Source organism: Macrotis lagotis, chromosome 4, assembly GCF_037893015.1.
Source record: "Macrotis lagotis isolate mMagLag1 chromosome 4, bilby.v1.9.chrom.fasta, whole genome shotgun sequence".
NCBI lineage: Eukaryota > Metazoa > Chordata > Mammalia > Peramelemorphia > Peramelidae > Macrotis > Macrotis lagotis.
Window position 1 is genome coordinate 89,324,075 of NC_133661.1, and position 22,475 is coordinate 89,346,549.

Sequence of the window (22,475 nt, forward strand, 5' to 3'; positions counted from 1 at the left end):
TTATTAATTATGAGATGCATTCCTCTATAATAATGTTTTGTTGCTAAGTCATTTTTTAGGGTCATGCCCAGCATTCCATGACTCCCTTTGGAGTTTTCTTGGCAAAAAATATTGGAGTAATTTATCATTGCCATCTCCAGCTCATTTTATAGATGGGGAAACCGAGGTAAACAGGATCAAATGACTTGCCCAATGTCACAGAGTTAGTAAAGTGTCTGAGACTGGATTTAAACTCATAAAGATGAGTCTTCCTGCTTCCAAGACTAATGCTCTATGCACTATCCAGTGAACATTCATTAAGTACCTTCTATGTACCAATCATGTTCTTATTAACTGAGATGCACTCCTCTATAGTAATGTAGCAATTACTCAAACATTCAATCACTAAACATTCATTATATGCCTACTATGTGCCAGTAATATTATTAATTATGAGTAGCAGTCACTCAAATATTCAGTGAACACTAAGTGCCTACTTTGTGCCAGTCATGTTATTAACTGAGATACATGCCTCTATGATAATGTAGTAATCACTCAAATAGTCAGTCAGTGAACATTCATTACATGCCTACTATGTGCCAGTAATGTTATAGCAATGTAGCAATCATTCACTCAATCAATGAAGTACCTACTATGTGCCAGGCACTGTGAGATCAGATGTTTAGCAAATTCCAACCTCTAGGGCATCAAGATGGAAAAGAGACATCTGAGTATTGTGCCACAAAGGTAATTCACCAAAATTTGCTCATTTTGGAAAATATGAAAACCCTTAGACTTAGAGTAATAATAGTCCTCCATTGATAAAACTGAATAAAACCCAAGAATTGGAAAGGCGCTCAAAGCACATTTTTCCAAGTCCTACTTGAAACATGAATCCCCTCTATAACAACTTAAAGCTTCCTTTTGAAGACCCTGAGTAAAAGAAGACCCATTACCTCAAAAGACTACATAGTTTAAATAGTTTGGCACTTCTTATATTGAGTCAAAATGAGTTTACTCACAACTTTGACCCTCTGGTCTTTGTTGTGCAAATTGGAGCTATCTACTCCTCTTTCATCTAATAATATTGATAGTCACCATGTCCTTCCTAAATATAACTAATAATTCATTTTTTTTGGAGAAATTTCAAGACATGACCTAAGTCTTCTGCTAGATATCCTGGTCATCCTTCTTCTGGTCATCTTACTGTCCAAACATACCTCCTGTGGTATAGTGCCTATGACTTAAGCCAATTATGCCTTCCTCATTTCATTGTTGAGTAGAAGCAACAAATTAGAATGGTAGAAAAAGCTGGGCATTCTGATGTCAGTAACACTGACAAGTACTAGGTTGACATAGAGGAAAAGATGGAAAAATTAAAATGCAAACAGAACTAGAAATGCACAGTAATATATGTACATATTGTATGAAGAAATGAGCAAATGGACTGTGAGAGTATTAATATATATTTTTGTTTGTTTTTGCAAGGCAAATGGGGTTAAGTGGCTTGCCCAAGGCCACACAGCTAGGCAATTATTAAGTGTCTGAGACTGGATTTGAACCCAGGTACTCCTGACTCCAGGACCGGTGCTTTATCCACTATGCCACCTAGCCGCCCCAAGAGTATTAATATATTTTAACAAAATCATAAGAACATATAGCATCAAAAATGTGCAAATAATATATGTTTAATATATTTTAGAAAGATTCCCATTAAATAATTAATTAAAAAATATGTGAATTCTAAAGCATTGTTGGTGGAGTTGTGAACTGATCCAACTATTCTGGAGAGCAATTTGGAATTATGCCCAAAGAACTATGAAATTAGTGCATATTTTTTGACCTAGCATTACGATTGCTAGATCTGTATCCCAAAGAGATTTTTTTAAACAAGGAAAATGGCATATATATACAAAAACTATTTAAAATAACTCTTTGTGGTGGCAAAGAATTGGAAATTGTAGGAGTACATTTTAATTGGGGAATGGTTGAACAAGTTGTACTATATAATTGTGATGGAATACTAATAGTGCTATAAGAAAGTATGAGTGGAATACTTTCAGAAAAACCCAGAAAGACTTAAATGAACTGATGCCAAGTGAAATAAGAAGAACCAGAATGGTGTACACAGTAATAGTAATACTGTACAATGATCAGCAATTCTGAAGGATTTATGATGAAAAATGCTATTCATCTCCAGAGGAAAAAACTAATGAAGTCTGTATGTAGATCAAAGCATACTTTTCTTCTTTTTTTTCTTCCCTTTATTTTTTCAGTTAGATGAAAAAATAGTTTTCAACATTCATCCATTTATATATTTATGAGTTCTGCATATTTCTACCACCCTCCTTTGCCTCTAACTCCCCACTCCATAATTTTTTAAACTTTATTTTCTAAAAGTTTTTCTTGTTGGTCTATTTTCTTTCACAACATGACTTATATGGAAATATACTTTGAATGAATGGCTGAGCATGTATAATCTATATCAAATGGCTTACCATTTAAAGGAGGGAGAAGGAAGGAAGGATGAGAGAGAATTTGGAATTCAAAATTTTATAAAATGAACAATAAAAATTGCTTTTATAGGTATTTGAAAAAGTAAAAATTATTAAATAAAAATATATGCCAATTAAAACCTTAATTTTATACATTGTACAGAATACCTGATCTTCCTATAATAAATGAAACATGATTCTGAAGATGTTATCAAACCAGCCAGGGAATTATTAAGATACATTCCCTCTTCATTCTCTCCACAACTACTCTCCTAGTATTCAAAATGGTGTGAATGTTTTTGGCTTTTATATTCTATTTAAGATTCAGCATTCTATGGTGTCCCTTAAGAGCCCCAGGCACTGTCATTCATCCTGCTGATGAGCCCTATGGGTTCTTTGGGTCTTGTCTTCAGTCCCACTGCTACTCTTAGGACTTTTAGGTCTTCCTATTAGCAATGTGCCTGAACTGTCTTAATTGTACTTCCTCCCTTATTTGAGTGTGAACTGCTTGAGAGCAGAGACTGCCTCCCTCTTTTATTTGTATCCTTATGACTTAATGCAGTACTTAGCAAATAGTAAGGAGTCTAATAAGAGACTGCTATTTGACCTTTGTATGTTCAGAGCTTAGCAAACTGCCTGAGAAATAGTAGGAGCGTAATAAAAACTTGTTGATTTATGAAAGACTGCTACTAAGTGCATAATTGACTAGATGGTGCTTTTAGAGAATGATCACCAGTGGTTCAGGGCTAGTCATTAAGAAAATAAGGAATAGAAGTAGACCAGAAGTATTCTAAGAGAATATAATTCTCTTTACTGCGAATCATGGAATATCAAGGTCTCAATTAAAATTACAAATACCCCAAAGGGCAATAGGAAGACACATGGAGAGCAGAAGCAGTCTACAGGATGTTTCCCATTATGACTTCACAAATTTTAAAATAAAAATTAGTGACTGGAAAGGGTTGATCAGTATCAAAGGTTGATCCGGATCAAAATGAAAGATGACCCTTCCTGTTCATGTGTATCCTTGAGAAACTGTCCTTCATTCCCTGCCTTGGGTGAGTCCTCTCTGAAGATTAATGGGCAACCATGAGCTAAAATACTATAGGAAAGGAAGGTATGAAAAAGTTGTGATCTATATTTGTGGTAAGTACAGAACACAGAATTAGGTTCAACCTAATAAGGTAATTTTTTTCACTGAGTTAAGTAAAGAGAAAACTGCTTTGCTCCAGGGAAAGAAATCACCATTTGAACCATGTGTAAAACTGAGTGGGAAGAACAACTAAAGGAGATTGAAGAGTTTCCTAGAAGCATAGGTTTCGTGCTGAAAGAAAACACAGGAGTCATCTAATCTAGCTCTCTTGTTTGGCAGATGAGGAAACTGAGACCCATAGAGGGAAAAATGACTCTCTTAAGGCCAGTAATAGCAGAATGGGAATTTTACCTTAGGTCTTTGACTCCGCTTGCCACCACACTTCACTGTCCATGAATGTGGGCATCCAAAGGAGGAAAATGAGGCTCAGAGCATCATATTTGTTTACAAAGTTGTGGGACCAAGAAGTCTGAAAATGGAGTTTCCTGGACATTGCCCTCACCCCCACCCCCACCCCAACCCCCGCCCATGTCTGCTACGCCATGGACTATTTTCCATTCATAAGCAAACAAAATTTCAGCTAAAAACGTTACCACATTGCTAGTCAAAAGCTGAGAAAAAATATATTGAAATCAGTCCTTTACTCTGACACTAGGAATCATGTCATAACCAAACCTGAACTAAAATTTAAGTCTAAAATTATCACTAGCAGTAAGCCCATGATTGCTATTTTATACCTTAGTTGAACCTCTCATACATACAAAAGAAAGATTTCCAGGGCTTTGTTCCAGTATGAACAGCTTACTCCTCCACTTGGCTTTCACAAGAACACTGTAAACCATAATAAGGATAGTTGTGAAGCTCTCCAACTGAATGAGGGAGTGCATCTGAAAATATGACTTTTAAATTACATTATGGTTACAAAAATGTGGGTTAAGAATGTGGAGGGCCTTTTCGAGGAGGTAGGGAGATCGTTCTCCAACCCAATGACTCAGAAAAAGGAAGAAAACTGTTAAGTATTGAGGACAGTAATCTGTAAGATAGTGAAATATTGATTGATTCTCATTATCTGAGAAGAAAGGAGTCTCCATGACAAAAAGGCTTAGTTGTCAGAAGTCTATTAAAGGCGTATATTTTCTGAGACTGTAATAAGAATCCTGGGAGGAAGGATGGAGAAAACTGAACCTGAAGAGAAAAAAAGGGAGGAAGTAGCTAAAAAGGAGAAAAGGGGAACTAAAGAAGGGGAATCTTTCCAAAACACTCTTCCCAAAATAAAAGTATCATTCATCAAATCCAAAAGATGTTGCTAAGGACAGTTGAGGAGATTGTTGTTGAAAAATAATTCCAACCCAATTTCCAGGGCCAGGACAGTGCGGTTCAATTTCTCCTTCCTGTAGCATTGGCCTTGAAACTGTAGTTCCCAATAATTTTGAAGGAGTTTTCCAAAGAGAAACGATTTTGGAGTGAGAAGGTTAGGTATTTCTGTATTCCAGCGGATGTCTCGGCTGGGAATAGAGGGGCAGGAGAAAGGAAAACAACATGCCTAGGTTTCAGTTTCAGGTTTTTCAGTTATGGGCAAGTGGAAATGCAGAAATGCTGAGGACAGTTCTAACTTTAGAATGTGAGATTGCTACGTGGTTAGTACAGGTGGGATAGTGTTCAAAAGCAGAACTCAGGGCCAGACCTGCCTTCCCTTCCTTTAGGACCTATTCAATACTGAGACAGCTCCAATTTCTTTTTTTAAATTTTATTTTATTTAAGGCAATGGGGTTAAGTGACTTGCCTAAGGTCACACAGCTTGAGGGGAGAACTGCTTTAAATACTTGAGAGTTTTCATCTCTTTCTGAGTAGGCAGGTTGGAAAATGGTCTCCTGTCTTCTTTGTCAGATCTCCCAAATTTCTAACTCATGTTTTTGAGGGGTAGGAATAACTCTAAAGGCATATTTTCAGACCCTTCCTTCATTCTTTTGGAGAACCACACAACCATCCCAAATTTTTGTGGCCTGCTGACTTAGCAAGAAATAGCAGATTCTCCTTCCACAAAGATGATAGTTGCATCTTTGCTCACCTTCTTCTCTGTGACCATATTAAATCTTGTTCTGGGAAACCCATGGCTTTTTCCCTAATGGAAGTGGCTAGGAGAAAAATCAGTTAGACAAGAGATCCAGCTGTGTCTTGTCTCCTTTTTCTGATATGCTTCCTAGATGAAGAAATAACATCTTGGGGCCATCCTTGTGACAACTTGCAAGATTAACTTGCTTAGCCCAAACACTTTCTGCTCTCAATTTGGTTTTTGAATGATTTTACTGGAAAAGCTAAAAAAAAATACTATTTATTTTTGTTTGCTCACTCCCTAGGAGCTGGAATATAACCTAGGTCTACTCTTCCACAAAAGTCTTTTGAAGATGGTTTTGTTCTAGGATGATAAAGAGTTGAAGACACATCTTTTATTTCCTTCTGCTCTTTTTATTTCCCTTGTGGGTGCTCTGTCTTTTCTTCAGGCTCCAGACTTAGAGGGAACAATCCCTGCTTAAACCTATTTCCAATTAAATATAACTGTTTTGCTGTTAAATATTTATGGATCATAGTTACTCCACATAGTATTATAGAAACAAATTTACATTTTAAAGACAATCACAGTATAAAACACCTTGGAATTCTGCATGTTACTATCTTTTATGGTGAGCTAGTTAATCAGTTATATTTTAATCTATTCCCAAATAAAAAGGTATCTCATATCATTCTGTCATCTCTGAGTGAATCTTCATCACAAATCCTAACTTTGCCCAGAATGAAGAAGCTCTCCTGGGACCATCCTAACTCTTGGACTTCAGCAGCACATGTATACCAGCAAAAGTCCTATTTTTAGTGTCCTTTCCCTTAGTGTCATGGATGTTCAGGATTGGTTCTGGTCTGACATGATCCATCATCAAATCTCAGTCCCTACTGGTTACTGACCCCAGACCCATCACAAAATATAATGCAAATTTTCAAAAGATTCTATCAAAAAATGTTTTCCCATATCCAAGAACACTATAAATAATCGTTCTTTTGCTGTAAAAGGCTATTTATTCTAGGATGTAAAAATCACCAGAGAGTCATAAAATCAACTGAAGTGTTAACATGCTTTGGGAAAGGACTAGAAATACCAATGTTGAGTTGCTTCTGACAGCTAAATAGTAACCCAATAGAAAATACTTAAAAGGCATCTAGGAAAATTACTCATCACTCAAACTCATTGTGATGAATTTGAAATGCAAATACTTAAGAATAGATTGTTCATCATACCCTTCATCACACCTAAAATAAATGGAGGAAATGGGACTGATGTGAAACAGTTGCGGCTTATGTATCACTATCTTGAAGATGATTAAGAGAAGAGATGTTTTAAAGAACTTGACAAGATCTTTCAAACCAAGACAAGATATGCTTTGATACTCAGTGATGTCACTGAAAAGGGAACACAGTGAAAATGTTGGAAAATATGATTCAGGATTAAGAGATAAAGATTTTTGGTTTGTTCAGAAGTCTTATACTGGCACATCAAAAATACATTTTTTAAGACATGAAGTCTGACTCTTACAAATGGGCAACACCAAATAATATCACCGGACCTGGCTACTGATAAGAGAATCTTTTGCAAATCAATAATCTGTCTTGAAGTCAGACCACTAAATAGGTGAGGATGAAAACTATATACACATATTAAAGGAGGAAAAAAGAAAGAGAATACACACAATTAAGCATTCCAATCTGATTTAAATGTTGTTGTTCATCTTTAGTTCTCAAAGAGGACCCATGACATCAAGAGGGTGATTTGCTGATACATGAACTAAGTCTAGTGGCAAAGCAAAAGTTGTGATGCCTGGGGATGGCCTGGAATGTACTGGGTGACCTTGATCTTTCTAAATTAAAGTTTTCCCAGGCTCACTTTATCTGAGACAATACCCATTCAAAGACTAAGGGGCTAGGTAAGAATTAAAAAGAATTAAAACAAAAGTTGGCCTAATTTGAGATCACAAAAATTTCAATCTGGGAGGGTTTCAAAGTTTTTGGCCAGTCTCAAGCTGTAAGGACATCAGTTGACTTTTATCAAATTTCTTAGAAAAGTAAAATGTAAAGCAATCAAAAGAGGATCCCAAAGGACTTTCTTAGCTAGTAAACACTAGATATTTCATCCAAGTGGAGAGAAAAAGTAGTAGTGGTATAGAAAATGAAAACAAAAGGTTAGAAGTCAGTATTGCCTCACAAAATAGTGGAGGGGAAAATAAGCCTGCAAAAAAGTATAACCTGAGATTCAAATAAGTCATACCATTCCAGAATCAACTGCAGATGAAACTTAGAAGATAGCAAATACTTGTGAAATGTGATAGCTCAGTTCATATTTCTAAAGTGATCTATTTTCATCACTGACGACAGTGGAGCTGCCATATTAAGACTCCAACACCTCAGTTATTTCATGAGCTATATAAGGAGATACAGAATGGTAATCAAAGTGAAATTGGAAAAAGTGACTGCACCTACTGATACAGTGGAAGCCAACTCTGGAAGTAACAGTATTTTCAGAAGATATACTAAAGGTGAAGATTCTAAAAGAATGTCAAAGATCACAGACAGAAATTTAAAAGAAAAGTGATAAAGAAAACCATTCACCTCTGAACAATAATCCTCTTTATTTCTATAAAATGTGTTGAGGATTTTATATTAGTTCTCATTTTTTTACTGGAATTACAATTTCATTTGTGAAGTACTTCTGTGAAATTCATTATTCTAGAGCATTAGCAGGGTTATCTGGAAGCTAAGTGACTTGCCTAGGTGATAATTAACCCTCTGTTCACTATGGTAAGTCTACCAGCCACTCACTCCACAATCATTAAGTGTTTACTTTGTTACAGTTGAGAACTATGCTGGGGTGGCTAGGTGTCCTAGTGGATAAAGCACCGGCCTTGGAGGCAGGAGTACCTGGGTTCAAATCCAGTCTCAGACACTTAATAATTACCTAGCTGTGTGGCCTTGGGCAAGCCACTTAACCCCATTTGCCTTGTAAAAACCTAAAAAAAAAGAACTATGCTAAGATTTGGAGATGTAAAAGAAAGGAAGGAGAAACATTCCTGACCTCAGTGGATCTTACATGTTTAAAAAAGAGTCAAAATGTCAACAAATAGGCTTGCATATGATACATTTGGAGTGGATAGAAGGAAATTTGAGAGAGGGGAAGATGCTGGGAGGGGGGTGGCAGGAGGGGGGGAGGAGAGGGAGGAACAGGAAAAGACCTTGTACAGAAGCTGGAATTTGAGCTGGGTCTTTAAATGAGTGCTTACAAAGAATATGAAATATCCCAATTAACAAAACAAGAAGTAGAGATTGAAACAACCTTATTTCAGAGGAAGAAGCTGAATAAGCCATAAATGAACTTCCAAAGGAAAAACAAAATCCTGAAACAAAATCCTCAGGACCAGATGGATGTACAAGTGAATTCTATCAAACACTAAAAGTACAATTATATAATTATTACATAAACTGTTTGCAAAAATAGCCAAAGAAGAGATCATACCAAATTCCTTCTATGACAGAAATATGGGGCTTATACTTAAACCAGAGAAAGTCAGCAAAAGGAGAAAAAAAAGTACATTCTAATATACCCAAGGAATATTGATGCAAAAATGGTTTTAAAAAATATTAACAAAGAGCTTAAAATAACATCGCAAAGTTTAAACACTATGACCAAGATGGATTTATATCAGGTATGTATGGTTGGTTTATTAAACACATAAACTTAATTAAACACATTAATAATTAATAAAAGAATAAAAATTATATGATTATATTTACAGATACAAAAAAGCTTTTGATTAAATACTATGTACATATCTGTTACAAACAATAGAATGTATAGAAATAAATGGATTTTTCTTTAAAGTAACAAGTAGCATGTATCTAAAACCAAGAACTACTATTATATATCATAGCAATAAATTAGAATCATTTCAATAAAATCAGGGGTAAATTAAACAAGGATATCTCTTTTATTCATTTAAATTTAACTTAAATGAAATTTAAAATTTAAATGTATTCATTTCAAATAGTATTAGAAATGCTGGTATTGGGAGGAAAAGAAACTAAGAGAATAAACACAGGAAAAGAAGAAACAGATTATTATTTTGCAGATGATAATAAGATGCTTTACTGAAAAAACTTAATTGAAACAATAATGTGGGCAGATACAGTATATCACATAATTCTGCACAAATCATCAGCAATTTTATATAATGTCAATAAACCTAGCAAGGACAACAGAAACAGACATTCTATTTAATACAACCACAGAAGATGTAAAATATTGAGAATCTACTTAACCAAGGTATGTACAAGAGTTATATAAATACCATTACTAGCTACTACTTACAGAAATAAAGACAGACATAAATGATTAGGGAAAATGTTAATTGCTCATGGGAGATTGAGTCAATATAATGAAAAAGCAATGCTATTTAATTAATTATTTTTTAATGCCATGCTGATCAAACTATCAAAGGATTACTTTATAGAATTAGAAAAATAAGAAAACTTATATGGAGTCTAAAAAGTCAAAGAATATCAAAGGAAATAATGGGGGGAAGAGAACAAAGAGATGCTTCAAATTGTACTGAAAATCAGTAATTCTCCAACAATTTGTATTAGTTGAACAGTGAAACAAATTTGGTAAAGAAGCAAATTAATATAGTAGTTCACAATTTGAAAAACACAAAGATCCTAGTTTCTGGGATAAAGATTCAATGTATGACCAAAACTTCTAGGAAAATCGAACACCTTACACTTTGAACACATTTAGATAAGTTCCAAATGGAAATGTGACCTGGATATAAAATAAATAAAAGATTACATCATCAACAAATGAGAAAAAAAACATGAAAAAGTTAACTATCAGCTCTATGGATAGCCTGGAAGGAAAGTTTATGACTAAACAAGAAATGGAGAAGATCACAGAAGATTGAATTTATTTTTTTGACTGCATAAAATCAAGCTATTACACGAATTCAAGAAAATTAAAATTAAAGGGGAAGCAATTAACTGAGGGGAAAAACTTTCTTTGCACTAATTTCTCTGATAAAGATCTTATTTACAAGATATAAGAGGAATGGATCAAAATGTAAAAGAAAAAAGCCTCCAATTCCCCTTTCCCCCAACTGATAAGTGGTTTAAGAATATGAAAGGGCAGTTCTCAAAAAAATCCAGGCTACCCCTAGCTAAATGAAAAATGTTACAAATCACTGATTAGAGAAATGCACATCAAAGGCTCTTCTGAAATTCCATCTCAAACCCATCAGATTGGCAAAAGTGACAAAAAAAGAAAATGATTAAATATTGGAGGGACTGTAGTAAAATGATTATATTGGTGAATTGTGAATGAGTAAAACCATCATGGAAAGTAATTTGGAATTATACAGAAAAGTTACTAAATAATACCTGCCCTTTGATCTAGAAATTGATAATAATAATAATAATAACATTTTATTAAGCATTTACTGTTTACCAGTTACTTTGTTAAGAGTTCTACAAATATTATCTCATTTTATCCTGGGAGGTAAATACTATTATAATCCTTATTTTACAGATGAAGAAAGTAAGGTTAAAAAGAGATTAGGTGACTTGGCCAGGGTCCACAGCTAACAAGGGTCTTAAAGTGGATTGAATTCAGATCACTCTGACTCCATGCTTGGTGTCTTATCCACTGCACCACCTATAATAGCTCTAGCTATGCCTCTGTTAGACCTATATCCAAAAGAGATAAAAAAAAATACAAAAATTTTGGAGCAGATTATTTTGGTGGTTGCAATAAAACTAAAATCTAAAGGAATGACTATCATTTAGGGATGGGTGAATAAATCAAAGTGTATATAAATGGAATGGAATAACAAAAGGGTGATTTCAAAAAGACATTGAAAGACTTATGTGAACTGATGCATAATGAAGGAACTGCAAACAGAAAAACAATTTATATAATAGCATCAATACTATAAAGATGAATAATTTTGAAAACTCTGAGAAACTGTAACAGGATTATAATTTATACAAATAAATACTAAAAATAAACACCTTTCAAAGTTAAGAAAACCATGATCAATTCAATGACTATTCATGATGCATGATTCAAGATGATGAAACATGATAGATAATAGGTTTAAAATGCAGAATGGCACAGATATATTTTTAATACAGCTAATGGGGACATTAGTTTCACTTGACTATGTGTGTTTATTTTAAAATAATACTTTGTTTTTCTTTTCTCAATTGAATGAGAAGAGGGAGGGAGGGAAAGGAAATAGATTTCTGTTTCTTTGCAAAACTGAAATGGGGGGCTTCAGATATAGAATGTTGTATACACTTTCAGATGAGGTCATTATTGTTTGGTTTTGCTTACTCATTTATTGTATTATAAAAGAGTTCTCATGGGGTGGGTATAACCTGGAAAGTTTGTAAGGTTAAAAACAAAAACTGGAATTGAAACTTAAAAAAAAAGAAGACAGGGGACAGCTAGGTGGCAGAATGGATAGAACACCAGCCTCGAGTCAGGAGGATAAATCTGGCCTCAGACACTTAATAATTACATACCTGTGTGACCTTGGGCAAATCACTTAACCCATTTGCCTTGCAAAAACCAAAAGAAGAGTTGTTATACTCCTCTTAGTAAAATAAACAAATATTTTCATAAAACAGTTGATAATAAAGGACAATAGATAAACAATCTAATATTTATAAAATACAAATGACCTGGAAGAAATTCTTCAGCATATGAGGATAGAAAAATTTGGTTTCCCAGAAGAGCTGGAGTAGCTCCAATCTGTATTAGTGGAGGAGTGCCCACTCTAAGATCAACTCATGTTGCTACGGAATTACAGGAATATTTTGATAGGTTTGAAAATTAAATAAGTTTAATTATTCCTAAACTGGGTCCACCTGCCCATCTCTAGTTGGTATACCTACCTCTAAAACGGCAAATTCAGATTAAGGAAGAACTGAATTCAAGCTCAGCCTCAGAAATTTATTATTTGGGTGATCTCAAAATTATTTGGGTAAGTAACTTAGCCTCAATTTTCTTATCTGAAAATGGAAATAATATTAGTATCTACTCCCAAGGTTATTTTAATGGACAAAAATGAGTTAATACTTGTGTTTTACAAAATCCCAAATTCTATATAAATGCAAGCTGCTTCTATTATTAACTTTTTTGGAAAAAGTTTTGGAGAAACTAAAAAAAATGTGATTTAAATTTCAGAAGAAGGAAAATAACCAAGGAAGAGGAATAGCATTGTCATGAAGTAGAAACAATGAGTTCTGAATATAGTACAATTATCAGACTAGCATCCCTAGAGGGGAGAAACATGTCGGGTAATAAGAAGAGATTAGTTTGGATGGAGGGAAGTATTAAAAACTGTAATGTCAATAGGTTTGAGAAGGGTAGCTAGATAACCCAGTGGATAGAGTGTGGAACTGGAGTCAGGAAAACATGAGTTCAAACTTGTTCTCAGACACTTATTGGTTATGTGACCCTGGAGAAGTCAGTTTAACCCAGTATCTTTGCCAAGAATAGGTAGCTAAATGGCACAAGGAATACAGCACTGGGCTGATAGTTAGGAAGACTCATCTTTAGGAGTTCTAATCTGTTCTCAGATATCTACTAGCTATGTGACCCTGGGCAAATTATTTAACCCTACTTGCCTCAGTTTCTCTATCTATAAAATGAAGGAAGAAGAAAATGGCAAACCACTCCATAATTTCTGCCTCAAAAACCCTAAATGGAGTCATGACTGAAAAATGCCTTTACAGGAACAAATCTTTGCCAAGAAAACTCCAAATGGGGTCAAAAAATAATAGAACATGACTGAAATGACTGAACAGCAACAATGTTTGAGAAGAAATTGTGTGGAGAAAGAGGGAAGAATAACAAATGTTACACATGGGACTATATCTGTTTAAAAATGGGTTAAGATAGTGGGGAAAATTAACCTGAGCCACTATAGTTTAGATGAAAGTTCACTAGAAGTCATTTCTTCTAAAGAATAGAAATCATCTCTTAAAGTAAGGGGTTCTTTACATGTGATTTGTGAACTTGTTTGAATTTTTTAATGACCCCATTTCAATGTGATTGATTTCTTTTATAATCCTATAAACTTTTCTACCCCAAGAATAGTAAAATATAGGACCTGAAGCTCTATTTTATGAAGTGTTTTTATATACATAATCTAATTTGATCCTTACAACCTTCTTCTGAAGAAGGTACAATACTATCAACTAATTCCATTTTTAAGAAGCAATAAGGGAATGGCAGTCTTCATTAGAGTACCTCAAAAGATGAAGAACCCCCTAATTATCAACTTTACCCTATCTTTTACCACAGTGTTGTCTGATGAAGGGAAGAGGACTTCATAAAATGAACAGCTGGGATAATAGAGGTAAAAGTTACCAGGAAAAAAAGGCATTGGAAACCTCTGAACCAAATAACCAAGTAAATACACTTTCATCACTTCAAGAGAAATGATTTGCTTCAAGTTATGATATTAGAAACCTTTGGGGAAAATGAAATGCTATATAATAAGATAAAATATAATAAGATTATATGATTTTAAGGAGCTGTGTCTCAAAGGGACTTTAAATCATTTCATCATGCCACATGTTGAGTATAATGTGACTTTAAGAACCCAATCAAGATTACTTCATGAAAAAGAAGCTGAGCTGAGGAAAGGGGGGGAAAAACACTGTATCAAGCTTCAGGAATAACTTTTGAATGTGTGGCTTAGAAATAGCATAGGTCACCAAATGATGCTTTCTGTCATATAATAAATGGAGGGAGACCCACCATAACTTTCTTATTTCCCACTGGTTTCTCCCACTGTAAACACAACCAGAGTCCCTATGAATCATTCACATTTTAGCTCATTTCCTATCTCTTAGTGTGGAAATGTTGTTTCCAAAATGACAGTCTAACTTTGAGCCAAACAGAAATTTCTTATGGTGTATATGACTCATAGGAAAGAATGTCTCATGGCCTCTTAGGAAGAGAAAAAAATAAAAAGTGTAAACACTTGGGTTCAAAGTAACATACAAAGAAATTGAGAAAAATATGTATAATTATGACAGCTGGACCAAAAAAGAAGGCATTAGAGATGGATGCTTTAGTCAACATCGTGCCCAGCTGTTTCAGAAATCTGACTCATTGCTTTCAATTGATGCACCAAACTAGAAGAACTTTGGTTAAAAAATAATGAATTTTTTGTTAAATGAACAAAGCTAGAGATAGGGATAGGTACTGGACCTAGAAATTCACTGGCAAATTCAGAGGAAATACCATCTACTAATGTGGATTGATGCATTCTCTGCAACATATGAGCTTAAAGAGTTATGTAGAGCACCCAGAAATTACATGACTTGCTTAAGGTTACCTAGCCTCTGTGTCAGAAGTAAGACTTGAACTCAGGTCCTCTAGCTACTACAATACACTACTATTTGAATTTAATATAACAAACATCTATTTTGTGCCTATTTGTTCCAAGGACTGTGTTAGATGTTAGGAATGTGTAGCCAAAAAGTGAAGAACAGTCTACTCTCAAACAGTTTATATTCTAAATAAGATTGGACTCTTGGATAATTTGGGGGGGGTGCATAATTACCCAGGAGGCACAGTGAATGTTATACAGTGTGATGTGCTGAGATCTAGTGAATCGGATGTGCAATAGCCTCAATTCATCCCAGGAATTTTCCTGATCCTAGACTTCCTGAATCTCATGGGGAGTCTAGAATTGACCTGGCCTCTCAGGTGACTTTGGGATGTTCAGTCTAGCCCAAGGCAACATCATGAGGGTTGCAATTAGAACACTAGGCTTGTAGAACCCATTGTTATCAGTGACAGGGGATGATTCTTATTTCATGACTTCATGAACTTGGAACCTGAAAAGACATGCATACATTCAGAGCCCTTTCATACCTAGAACCAAATTACCCCAAATTAAATAGAGGATGATGCTCATTTCCCTTTTCCTCCAGGAGACTATCCTTTCTGGGTTTTGGTGATGTTGCTCTCTCTTGGTTTTCGTCTTTCCTATATTGACTGGTATTTCTCAGTCTAATTTGTTGGATCATTACCTTTTATGTATCCTCTTACTGGATATGTGCCACAAGGCTCTGTTCTGGGCTCTTTTCCCTTCTTTCCCTACAATTTCTTAATGACCTTATCAGTTCACATGGGTTTAATTATCATCTCTATGTTGATGTCTCCCAGAACTGGGCTTCCGAACCTAATCCCTTTTCTGAGCTCCAGACTTACATAATCAATTGCTCAATGGACATTTCAAACTGGACAAGTATCTGTAATCAAACTTGTCCAAAAAAGAAATCATCTTCTTTCCCTATAAATATTCTCTTCTTTTGAATTTTCCTCCTTTTGTCAGGATTCTACCATCTTTTTAGTTATCCAGATTTGAAACTAAGGACTCAGGCATTTAATCTCACTCACCTCATATTACCATTTAATTACCAAATCTTGTCATTTCTTCCCTCAAAACAGCTCTCCCAAAAACCCCAAAACAAAACAAAACCAAAAAAACCCTCTCCCATCCTTTTTATTTGGCAGTCCCATGACTATGGTCTTAATTTAGGGCCTATTGACCTTTAGCATGGATTATTGCAATTGTCTCCTAAATTTATCTCCCTATATCATCTCTCTCCACCTCTGCCATTCATCCTTCACATACTACCAAATTGAATTTTCTGACGTATAAATCTCTCCTACTCATTAAATTCTAGAGTTTCTCTATCATTGCTCAAATCAAATATAAACATCTTTATTTAGAATTTAAAGTCATTCATAACCTGGTCCCAAACTAATTTTTTAACCTTACTATATACACACATACATATGTGTGTATGCATATATTTCATATATATATATATATATATATATATATATATATATACACACACACACACACACACACACACACACACAAGTATGTATGTATTAGTTTCCTTCATGCATACTACAATCTAGCCAAATTGAATTCCTTGATATTCCTTATACATGGCCCTACTTCTCCCATTTCTATTCCTTTGCACTGGCAGACCTCCTTGAGCCTGGAATGCACTTCCTCTTTAATGCTATCTCTTGTAATATTTTTTCTTCACGGTTTATCAACACTATTTTACATATCAGGTATTTCTTAATCCTTGCACCCAGCTGCAAGGGGTTTACCCCCAATCATTTTAATTAAAAATTAATTTTTTGGGGTGGCTAGGTTGCACAGTGGATAGAGCACCAGCCCTGGAGTCAGGAGTACCTGAGTTCAAATCCAGCCTCAGACACTTAGTAATTACCTAGCTGTGTGGCCTTGGGCAAGCCACTTAACCCCATTTGCCTTGCAAAAATCTAAAAACAAACAAACAAAAAAACCACAAAATTAATTTTTTATGTACTAGAAAATGTATATATCATTTTTGTCTTTATAGCACATACTTATTGACTGAGTAATTAGAGCTGAAAGAACTGTTGCTAAGTCAAACAACAATAATGTTATTTTATTTCCTCCTTTTTTCTACAGCTTCTGAAAAGTCAGTTAACAATGGAATGTAATGGAAGACAACGACCTCAGCAGAGTCACAGCTGCAGGTTATCCAAAGAGCAGCTGGGTGTAGGTATAAGCAGGTGCAAATGTTATCTAAAATTATTTGCATGACTACTGGGCCAGAGCCAAGATAGTGGTGTGAAACTAGCATGCTCCCAGAGCTTTTCCTTACACAATTTAAATGAAGCCTCTTCATAGACATTAAAGCTACAGATCCCACCAAAAAAAGATAATATCAAAACAAGTTTTCAATTGTAGACATCATAGATGATCTTTGGATCTTCACTGAAGTTCTGTCTTTTCAAGGGAAATGGGGAAGTAAAGCCCAACTAGGAGGGAGAGTGGGGAGGCTTTTAGCCACAGTGCAATCCTAGTTCAGGAAGCTAGAGCAGGGGTCCCAGCAGCTAGCTAGCAATCTAGCAGGGATGTTCCCAAACCCAAACAAAATCTGAAACCTGGGAACAGTGGGGTTGGGTATGGACCAAACCACTGCAAAGGCAGAGCCTGGACATCAAGGAGGAAACAAACCTCTGCATAGGTAATGCCTAGGCTGAATAAGAAACATCTTGGCCAATGACAAGTCAGGGATGAGACCCTAACCACAGCACAAAAACCTTGAGTCAATATTCCCTGTACCCCAGAAGAAGAGCTCAAACAATCAAAATGAGCCAAAAAAACTAAAAGAGTGCTAATCATAGAAAATTACTATGCAGATAGAGATGATAAAAATGCCACCTAATAAGAAGAAAACAGTGAAAAATTTCCAAATGGGAAGTCTCAAAGGAGTCTGTGCATTGGACTCAAATCCAAAACCTCAAAGAAGAGCTTAAAAGAGAATTTAAAAACCAAAGAAAAGAGGAAGAAGACAAATAGAAAAAAGAAATGAGAGTCATGCAATAAAATTATGAAAAATTGAATATTTTAGACAACTGAAAAAATTTAACTCTTCAAAAATAAAACTGATCACCGGGAAAAGGAATGCAACTCATCTAAAACTCAAATCAACCAATTGGAAAGGGAATGCAATTCAGCAAAATGTAAAATTAATCAACTGGAAAAGGAAACACAAAAGCTAACTGAAGAAAATAAATCCCTAAAAATTAGAATTGGACAAATAAGAAACTATGAATTTATGAGACACCAAGATTCCATAAAACAAAGTAAAAAGGCTGAAAAAAATTGAAGAAATCATAAAATATCTTTTAGAAAAACAAATGACCTGGAACTATAGACCTAGGAGAGATAATTTATGAATTATTGGTCTACCAAAAAGCCTAAAAAGAGCTTGGAAACTATATTTCAGGAAATTATCAGGGAAACCTGTCCAAATCTGCTAAATCAAAAAAAGACAAAATAGCTATTGAAGGAATTCACAGAACTCCTCCAGAAAAAGACCAGGATAATAACTCCAAAGACTCTCAGTCAAATTCTAGAATTCTCAAATAAAAGAGAAAGGACAGCAAGAAGCCAAAAAAGAAGCAATTTAAATACAAAGGAAGCACAATCAGACTTACATAGAATTTAGCAGCTTTAATACTGAAGGACCAGAGGACCTGGAATATGGTGTTTAAGTGGACAAAGGATCTTGCATTATAACTAAGAATTTACTACCCTGCAAAATTCAGCATATTCTGGCAGGGGGAAAAATACGTTCACCAAAGTAGAGAATTTCTAAAATTTACTGATAAAAACACCAGAACTGAACAGAGAATTCAGTCTTTAAATACAAGACTCAAGAGATGCATAAAAAGGTAAACAGAAAAGGGGGGGAAAAACAAAACAAATGGTAATCAAGAACATTGAATTATGTATAACTCTACAAAGGGAAGATAATACTTGTAATTCTTGAGCACTGTATGTATCTTAAGATAATTAAAGGGTTGAATATAGTTGATGAGATTGTACTTCCATATAGGTATGGTTCGTTTTTGTCATTCTATTGAAGAAGACTAAAATGACATCAGTATGTTTGAGGCAAATTACAGGGTATCCAACTGTGGCTGATCAGACCAATATGAGTTTAGAGTGCTCTCTCACAAGTTGTGCACAAATAGTCTAGGTGAAAAGCTTGGGTGTTTGCTCTAAACTTATGTGTCTCATGTTTTCCTTGACTTATTTTAATTCTCTCTTTCTCATAGAGCCCAGCCCTTTCTCTGAAGAGGGCACTGTATGCCAGGTTCTTCTATATCTTACAATTAATTGTAAAGTTCTTAAGAAAGACCTTCAGAGTATCCCAGTAGTTAAGAGCACTTAGAGTCTCTATATTTAATTAAATCAAAAGTGACTTTACTTTACTATAGATACTTAAAGGTTTGTAGTACCATAGGAGCAAGAGGGTGGAATCCTACTTAGAAGGGTTGGATATAAAAAGATTAGGACATGATTTTATCTTAATCCATACTTTAGTTAATGAGGGTGTAAGTATCATGGTTGGGGAACTAATGGTGGGGAGTATGGGAGAGAGTATACAGGGAGTGGAGTGGTGCTAATAGTTCATGAAATGATTTGGTTTTGCATGATGCTTTGGCTCATGAGAATTGTGTGTCCATGAAGGGTATTTGAAGGGGGTAAGATATGAAGTGATTATAATTTGATGTGACTCATAACTCTTGAAAAGTGTATTTCTAATGAGACAGAAAGGGGAGGGTGACTATGAGGTATAATGCTGCTTATCAATCAAACAATTAACATTTGATTGATTTGTACTTTGAGTGGTACTACTTTGAAAACAATAAAAACATAAAAAGGAGAAAGTTAGGCATTAGTTGATAAATAACATCAGGTGAAGAGGCATAAAGACCTGGTATAGAAGAGGGAAAGAAGGGAAGGTGTGAACAATGAGTAAATCCTATTCAATAGATTTGTTCTAAAGAGGTAATAAGATACATTCCCAAAAGAGGTTAAAAATCTATCCTACTCTATAGGGAAGTGGGGGAGGGGAGGATAAAAAAGGAAAGAAAGGATTGATAAAAGGGAAGACAAAGATAACATGTAAAAGTAAATTGAAAGTTAAAATTTAAGACAAAAGTTAAAGGAGAAAGGAATCAAAACTTTGGAGAAGAGGAATAAGAGAAAAGGAAAGAGAAAAGTACAATTGGGGAAAGATAAAATGCAGTGAAATATAGAATTAGTAATCATTATTGTGAATGTGAATGGGATAAACTCTCCCATAAAATAGAAGTAGATGGCAGAATTTATTAAAAACCAGAATCCTACAATATGTTTACAAGAAACACATTTGAGGCTGAGAGATATATACAAGGTAAAGGCAAAAGGTTATAGCAAAATTTATTATGCTTTATTCAAAGTAAAAAAAAAATTAGGGGTAGTGATTCTAATATAAGACAAAGCAAAAAAAAATAGATCTCATTAAGAAGGATAAGGAAGAAAATTGCATCTTCTTAAAAGGCACCATAGGTAATGAAGTTGTATCATGTAACATATACACACCTAGTGATATAGTATCCAAATTCTTAGAGGATAAATTGAATGAATTATAAGAAGACAGACAGCAAAACCATTAAGGGACCTCAACCTCCCTCTCTCTCAGAACTAGATAAATCAAAGCACAAAATAAACAAGAAGGAAGTTTAGAAAATTGAATGGGGATAGAAAAGAATATACCTTTTTCTCTGCAGTAACATGTCACCTATACCAAAACTGACCATGTGCTAGGGCACAAAAACCTTACAATCAAATGAAAAGCAGAAAAAATAAATGCTTACTTTTCAAATCATGATATAATTAAAGATTACATGTAGTAAAGGATGACCCATGGAAAGAGAAACCAAAAATTAATTGGAAACTAAATAACTTAATTTTAGAGAATGAGTGGATCAAACAACAAATCTTGGAAATAATCATTTCATCCAAGAAATTGATAACAATGAGACATCATAACAAAATGTATGGGGTGCAGTCAAAGCAGTTTATAGGGGAAATTTTATAACTCTAAATGCTTATATAAATAAAATAGAGAAAGAGAAAATCAATGAATTGGGTATGCAACTAAAAAAAATGCTAGAAAAAGAACAGATTAAAGATATTCAATTAAATACCACATTAGAAATTCTGAAAATCAAGGGAGAGATTAATAAAATTCAAAGCATGAAAAACATTGGCATAATAAATAAGAGTTGGTTTGGTTTTTTTTTGGGGGGGGGTTTCAGGGCAATAGGGTTGAAGGACTTGACCAAGGTTACACAGCTGGGTAATTATTAAATATCTGAGGTCAGATTTGAACTTGGGTCCTCCTGACTCCAGCATTGTTGCTGTATCCACTGTGCCACCAAACTGTTCCTCCAATGCACCACCAAGCTGCCCCTAAAAAGTTGGTTTTATGAGCAAATCAATAAAATAGATAAATCTTTTGTTAATTGGATTTAAGGTTTTTTTTGCAAGGCAAATAGGGTTAAGTGGCTTGCCCAAGGCCACACAACTAGGTAATTATTAAGTGAGATTGGATTTGAACCCAGGTACTCATGACTCCAGGGCCGATGCTTTATCCACTGTGCCACCTAGCCACCCCTGTTAATTGGATTTTAAAAAAATTAAATTACTGGTATCAAAAATGGAAATTATTTGCATAAGAAATTAAATAAGACATCTTCAAACATTAGAATGAATGAAAAAGGAAATGAGCCATTTGGCAATGGCAAGAGACAACAGAGAGATGGCCTAAGTGCTTACCTGTTATCCATGAAATACTATAAAAATTTTTTTAAAACATTTTTAAAAAACAGAGAAAGGCTGCTATTACATTGGCCAAATCCCACCCTAGTGATTGGGTGTCATAAATTTCAATTGACACAGATAGAGGACTGCTAAAAAGACCATGGAAACATTGACACACCTGAAAGACACCATTCTAAGTTATCTTGTCCATAGTCCTACCAAAGAACCCATTACACTGTTCTAGGCTCCCAGCATTACTCTTGTGCCTATGACATCCATCTATGTGTATCCCATCATGGTGTTCCAGGTATTATGGTACCTCCCTAGGTCCTTTTCATTAGTCATCTTATATTCTAACAGGAAGACTGTCTTTCATTCTTCTCTTTCTTCTCTCCTCATTCTTCTGATAAATGATCATTTTGACACATGGGTTGAGAAACCAAAGACTCATAGAATGTCTGGTCTGAAAGAAATTATAGAGGAGCAGTTCTCAAAGTGTGATCTATGGACTGTTGGGAATACTTGAGAGCCTTTCTGGGGACCAGAGGTAAAAATTATTTTCATAATAACTTGAAGATACTATTTTCCTATTGAAATAGTTCTTTTCCTTTCCGGAGA

At 34.8% G+C, this 22,475-nt stretch overlaps 1 protein-coding gene across 5 annotated transcripts in view; it reads right to left on the bottom strand.

Moving 5' to 3' along the window:
* BTBD16 (BTB domain containing 16) overlaps positions 1 to 22,475 on the bottom strand; it is a 111,073-nt gene that overhangs the window by 35,409 nt on the left and 53,189 nt on the right. The window lies entirely within an intron of this gene.